Source organism: Triticum urartu, chromosome 1A (genome assembly GCF_056163025.1).
Source record: "Triticum urartu cultivar PI428250 chromosome 1A, HENAU_Tu73, whole genome shotgun sequence".
Taxonomy (NCBI): Eukaryota; Viridiplantae; Streptophyta; class Magnoliopsida; order Poales; family Poaceae; genus Triticum; species Triticum urartu.
In genome coordinates, this window is record NC_141873.1 from 192745157 (window position 1) to 192752587 (window position 7431).

The following is a 7431-nucleotide window of genomic DNA, read 5'->3' on the forward strand; positions in this document are numbered from 1 at the left end:
AACAAGCACACAAACATAGCAAAAACATAATCAGTTTTCAGACTTCGTGAAAACTGGGACATGCTGAAACATAACTCACGAAGGCATGTTTACGAGCTCGATGCACTCACCACGGTGCAAGTCATGGCAAGACAAGCATACATCCCTTAAGAAGGCACAAAATACAAACTAGACATGGCAAGAACAATGGCATAGCATGCACGGATCAACTACAATAACATCGGCAAAATCGCAAACAAGTTGACGATCTGCCCAGATTCGCAACGAAGCAAAAGTAGAGCTCGATTGACTCAAGCTAGGGTGCTCTATAATTGCAAAAAAAGACATCGATGGATAGAGCACTACAATATTAACAAAACTCCCTTACTGATCATCCTCAAAAGAGGCACGGATCACTAGGAAACAACAAGAACATATGGCATCATGAACTAAACAATCCCTGGACTTAGTGAAATCACTAAGTCCCTGAAAACAGAATTAGCAAGTGCACCAGTTTGCAAGCTTGCACAAGTCACCACACACATCCTAAAAATACATGGGTTGCACCTCTGGAAAGACGACAAAACCCTTAACAAAACATATGAAGAACTCAAGGGCATATCATGCACACATTAATCATGGCAAAAATGACAAAAGTGCTAAACGGAGTAACAGATCTGACAATTAACTCAAGTAGCTCTCTTCTAACAGCATTTTGGGAATCAATATGAACTCAAATGAAAATGATGCAATGGAATGGAATGATGTACTCTCTGATATGAACATTTTGATATGCTATACGCCCAAATAGGAGCTACGGATGAAAAGTTACGGGGCCCCGAACAGAGGCACTTGGATCTGCAGATTTCAGGACTTAGGAAAAAAATGACCTAGATCTAGGGTTACTGTAGCCGACGCGGATCTGGATCGGGGCGCGCCTCCCGAGGTTCGACGCCGGCCCTGTTCGCGAGAGTTGAGGACGGGGATGGCAGCGCCGGCGAGGACGGAGAAGAGGCGGCGGGGTCGCGGCCGGGCGCGGACGGGCGGCGGCGGCTGACGGCGGGAGCGGCTGGCGGCGCCGGGCTCGGCTCCGGTCGGCGGAGGCCCGCGGCGGAGCGGCGAGCTCCGGGCAGCCGGAGAAGCGGGCGGCGGCGCCGGGCTGGAGGAGCCGCGCGGCTCGGGCGGCGCGGAGAGAGGATGGCGCGGGCCGGTTCGGGCGGTGGAGAGGGCCTGCGATGGGCCGGCGGGCCGCGGCGGCGGCGTGGGCGGGAGCCGCCACGTGGCAGCGCGCTAGCGGCTGCGGGCGTCGGCGGCAGTGCGTCTGGTCGGCACGGACATGTCCGGTCGCGTGAGGTGGGAATTAGGGTTTTCGGGGGAAGAGGAAGATCCGGATTTCGGGGGGTGTTTAAATAGACATAGAGGGAGCTAGGAGAGTCCAAATGAGGTGCGGTTTTCGGCCACGCGATCGTGATTGAACGCTCTAGGACATAGAGCAGAGTTAGGTGGGTTTTGGGCCAAAATGGAGGGGTGTTGGGCTGCAACACACACAAGGCCTTTTCGGTCCCTCGGTTAACTGTTGGAGTATCAAACGAAGTCCAAATGGTACGAAACTTGACAGGCGGTCTACCGGTAGTAACACAAGGCTGCTTGGCAAGTCTCGGTCCAATCCGGAAATGTTTAATCCCCACACACGAAAGAAAGCTAGAAATGGCCACCGGAGGAGAACGAAGCGCCGGAATGCAAAACGGACAACAGGGAAAATGCTCGAATGCATGAGACAAACACGTATGCAAATGCAATGCACATGATGACATGATATGAGATGCATGACAACAACAACAACACATGGAGGCAAAAACCCGAACCCGAGGAAATAAAATAACTTAGCGCCGGAAATGGCAAGAGTTGGAGTACAAATAGGGAAAGTTATATCCGGGGTGTTACACATAGCTAGCTCAAGAACACAGATATACAATCCACCAAAGCAGGAGTAGGGTTTTACGCATCCCCGCGGCCCGAACCTGGATAAACGAACCGTGTGCTATCTGTTTGATCCGCTCTTCTCACGACCCGCGCCCCGCAACCGTAGTAGGGATTCTTGTGATCCCATAGGTGTCGTTCCCACCGACACTTGTGGGTCTCAGCCGCAGTACCACTGTGATACCGGGCTCCTTTCGTGTCGACTCGAGGGGGTCGCCTCTCGTGTCGGGTTGTGCGGTACTTGCAGCAGTAGTAGAAGCGAAAGTACCTCTCGAGAGCGGTAGTACCACCCTACCACCCCGGCAGTACCGCATTGGGCTCGGCTCCTGTACCGCACGGTAGTACCACATGGCAGAGCGGTAGTACCACTGCCCCCTGCGGTAGTACCGCCCTCTGCGGGGCTGTTTTGGGGGTAACGGTTGGATGGGATCCCCTTCTATAAAAGGGGGTCCTCTTCTTCTTCGTTGACCTATCTCTTACCCCAAAAGCTCCATTAATGCTCCAAGCTCCATTTTCGCCCGATCTCTCTCCCTAGCCAATCAAACTTGTTGATTTGCTCGGGATTGGTTGAGAAGGCCCAGATCTACACTTCCACCAAGAGAAATTTGATTCCCCCACCAATCCCTAGCGGATATTGTTACTCTTGGGTGTTTGAGCACCCTAGATGGTTGAGGTCACCTCGGAGCCATAGACCATTATGGTGAAGCTTCATGGTGTTGTTGGGAGCCTCTGATTAAGTTGTGGAGATTGCCCCAACCTTGTTTGTAAAGGTCTGGTCGCCGCCTCCAAGGGCACCAATAGTGGAATCACGGCATCTCGCATTGTGTGAGGGCGTGAGGACAATACGGTGGCCCTAGTGGCTTCTTGGGGAGCATTGTGCCTCCACACCGCTCCAACAGAGACGTACTTCCCCTCAAAAGGAAGGAACTTCGGTAACACATCCTCGTCTTCACCGGCTCCACTCTTGGTTATCTCGCACCTTTACTTGTGCAAGCTTATTAGTGTTACTTCCCGTGCTTGTTTGTGTGCTTGTTGTTGTTGCATCATATAGGTTGCCCACCTAGTTGCACATCTAGACAACCTACTTTGATGCAAACTTTAATTTGGTAAATAAAAGCTAAAAATTGTTAGTTTCCTATTCACCCCCCCCCCCTCTAGTCAACCATATCGATCCTTTCAATTGGTATCAGAGCTTCGTCTCTTCACTAAGGACTTTGCCATCCGAAGAGTATGGTTGACATCGTAGACGGTGTGGAGGAGCACTCCGGTGTGAATCCGATCTCGTCCACGGGCAATGGGGGAGCCTCGGTCTCTCGTGAGGAATTCAATGTAGCCTTGGAGACATTGAAAACCTCCATGACGACCGAGGTTGAAAGCATGTTTACTAAATTCATTGAAGGCTTAAACTATCCACCGCACCATTGAAAGTGGGTGATCCCACTGACAAGGTGACGGATGCTAACTCCGACAAGGGGGAAGCTAGTAGTGAAAAAGCTCCTTCTTCTAGTGGTAAAAATGGCACTGGTATCTTTGCCCATGTGGAACCACCACTTGTTTATGGTGGACCGATTCCTTCCACTCATTTGAATCATGCTGGTCCTCCCCCTAAGATTGTGAAAAATGAGGACTTTGATTCTTGGGTTTATCGCTTTAAGCATCATTTAAATCATGTGAATACTAATCTTTGGAGAATCATTGAAGAAGGTTTCTACCCGCATGACCCAAGCAACTTCACCCCTCGAGAAGCCGTGGATAATCAATTCAATGAGAATGCTCTCTTCATCATCCAAGATGCAATTCCACCCGAAGATCTACCTCATCTTCGACCCTTCGCCTTGGCCAAAGATGCATGGATTTGTATTGTCCCTCTCTACCGGGGAAGCGCAAGCATTCAATGCTCCAACTATGAAGTAGTGCAAGATGAAGCTAATGAGTTTGCTATGAAAGAAGATGAAGAAATCGTGAGCTTTATCGGAGAGTAACCAAACTCGCGGTCTCACTCTGAGATCATGGGAGCAAGGACACGGATGACAATTGGATCAAGCGCAAATTTCTCAAGGCAATGATGCCTTACCACAAGAGCATGTCCTCCGTCATTCTTCAAAGGCCGTACTTCCACACTTTAACCTCAAGTGAAGTGTTGGATGAGTTTGTGGCTATGAACATCTTGGACAAGACCGCCGACAATGCGGTGCTTCGCTCTCAAAGGGCAAAGAAACCCAACCTTGCATTGAAGGCCAAGGTTTGTGTTGAAGAAGAAGAAGAAGAAGAAGAAGAGGAAGAAGAGGAAAGCAACCCCGAAGATACAAAGTATGCCTATCATGCACACATGGCACTTGCTTCAAGGCAATTTTGGAGCAAGAAGAACTCAAGGCCAAACTTCAACAAGAACAACTCAAGTGGCACGAAGAGCAAGAAACATGTGAGGACTTGCTACAATTGTGGCAATGTGAGCCATTTTGTTGCTGAGTGTCCGTATGAGAAGAGGGAAGACAATGGTGTCAAGCTCATCCGAAAGGACAAAGCCAAGTCTTTCCCCAACAAGAGCAACTTCACCAAGAAGACCCCTCACAAGGCGTTGGTGGTTCAAGAAGAGTACCATGAGGATGATGATGATGATGAAGATGGTGAGTCAGTTGCCATGGCCTCCGTTGCCATTGCAAAAACTCCACGAGTGTCTCTCTTCGACTCACCCAATGAGAACATCACCGCCAAGTGCCTCATGGCCAAAGCCACCAACAAGGTAACCCCCAACATCAAAACTACCATCATTAATAATCCTTCCTTGATGGATTGCATTGATGAATATGAGGGATCTAATGTGGAGGAAAATGAGTTTGAGTCCTTTATGGGTAAACTCAAGGGTAAATCCAAGAAGCATTTTGTTGCTCTCTTGGAACAACTTGGTGAAGCCAATGACATGATCGAGGCTCACGAAGATACTATCTCCAAGATGGAGGGGCATAGTCGTGACTATGCCGATGAGATATTGGATCTTTCCAATGCTCTTGAGGAAGAGCGTGGTCTTCTTTTGGCTCTTGAGGAGTCACACAACGTTGATCATGCTAAGTTAAAGAAAGATTTTGATCATGCTCTTGTTGTCTCTCGTGTGCTAAACTCCGAGAAGGCCAAGCTTGGGGTTGATCTTGCTAGACTCAAAGAGGAGTTTGATCTACTTGACAAGGCTCACAAGGTCTTGAAGGGTGCTCATGCTAGCCTCAAAGAGTCTCATGATCAACTTCAAGTAAAGCTAACCAAGGTGAAATCCACTTTTCCTCGTATGATGTTAATTGATAATGCAAATGCTACTAACCCATGTTGTGAGCATGTGCATCTTGTTGAGGAGAACGCTAAGCTAAAGGTGCAACTTGAGAAAGGTCGTGTGTCTTGCATACAAGGTGAGAAGAACCTCAACGACCTTTTGACCAACCAAAAGGGAGTTGTGGCCAAGGAAGGGATTGGGTACGTGCCCAAGTCCAAGAACAAGAAGAAGAATGACAAGGCCAAACGACCTCCTCCTCTCAAGCAAACCTTTGTGAAGGAGGGAGAGGGTTCTACTAAGGAGAAGGAGAAGAACTCCATGAGGGGTAGTGATGCCAAGAAGTGCAATGCTTCCATTCCCAACAAAGCTGGCGACTTTAACCCTTCTTATGCGTTGTGTCATGCTAGAGATGGGCATGTTTATGCCAAATTTGTTGGTTCTCCTTATGAGTACATTGAATGGTCTATTTGGGTTCCTAAGACCCTTGTTACTAACATCAAAGGACCCATTACAAAATGGGTACCTAAAACCAAGCATTGATCTCTTGTAGGAGTTTGCTTCCGGTGGGGGATCATGGTTGCTCGATAGTGGAGCCACTAATCATATGACCGGAAGCAAGGACTTGGTGGTGGACGTGCAAAAGATTCCATCCATGCCCACCAACATCGAGTGGGGTGACACCTCGTCCTCTAAGGTATTAGGACTCGGCAAAGTTGTCATTTCTCATGATCTTACGATCGAGAAGGTCATGCTTGTTGAGTCCCTTGCATACAATTTACTTTCCGTTCGTCAACTAGTACTCATGGGCTTTGCCACTTTCTTTGATATTGATGTCGTGGCCCTCTTGTGGAGCAAGACTCTTAAAGTAGCTTTTGTTGGGCATGTCGAGAACGGTCTCTATGTGATTAACTTTTCGGAGCGACCCACTAAGACCGCGACATGCCTAATGGCTAAAGTTGACGTGTGATGGCTTTGGCATTGCCGTTTAGCCCACGTCAATATGAGATCTTTGCAAAGTCTTCTCAAGGGGGACCATGCCGGTGGACTAACAAATGTTAGTTTTGCCAAAGATCGTGCTTGCAGTGCTTGCATCGAAGGAAAGCTACATGAGAAGGCTCACCCTCCCACGACTATCATCTACTCAAAGAGGCCTTTGGAGCTCCTTCATTTGGATCTCTTCGGGCCTCCATCCTTTGATAGTCTTGGCGGTAGAAAGTATTGCTTGGTGATTGTGGATGACTATTCAAGATACACTTGGGTATATTTCTTCAAGAGGAAGAGCGAGACCCAACAAACCGTCATCGACTTTGCAAATGAAGCTCAACGACAACACAATACAAAGATCTTGACTATAAGAAGTGACAACGGCTCCGAGTTCAAGAACTACACCTTGGATGAGTTTTTGAGTGATGAGGGAATCAAGCATCAATATTCCGCACCTTATACCCCTTGAAAAAATGGTGTAGCAGAGAGGAAGAACCGGACATTGATGGATGCGGCAAGGACCATGATGGCGGAGTTCAAGTCTCCCTACAACTTTTGGGCAGAAGCCATCAACACCACGTGTCATGCATCTAATCGGCTCTACCTCCGCAAAGGGTTGAACAAGACTCCATATGAGATACTCACCGGTAACAAGCCCAACCTCAAGTACTTCCGGGTGTTCGGGTGTAAGTGTTTCATTCTCAAGAAAGGTGTCTGTTTGTCTAAATTTGAGGCTAGAGCTTATGAGGGCATATTTGTTGGTTATGCTACAAACTCTCGTGCTTACCGTGTTCTCAATAATTCCATGGGACTTATTGAGGAAACGTGTAATGTGCAGTTTGATGAGAATAACGGCTCCCAAGTGGAGCAAAGTGGTACTTGTGATGTAGGTGATGAAATTCCTCCCCAAGCCATAAGAAGAATGGGTGTTGGTCATATCCTACCCATTGAGGAACCCCTTGTGGCCGAAGGAGAAGGACAATGTTCCACTCAGGTGGAACCTTCACCTACCCAAGACCCACACGCTTCCGAAGAACAAAGTGGAGGCCCTCAACCTCAAGAAAAAGACCAAGGGCAAGGTCAATCTCAAGATGGTGTTGTAACATCAAGTGATGCCCAAGGTCTCTCCTCGGAGAAAGTTCAAGATCAAGAGCTTCCTCGAGATCAAGAACAAGCTCAAGATGGCGCTCAAGATGATCAAGTGACCACTCCTCGTCTCAACCCCG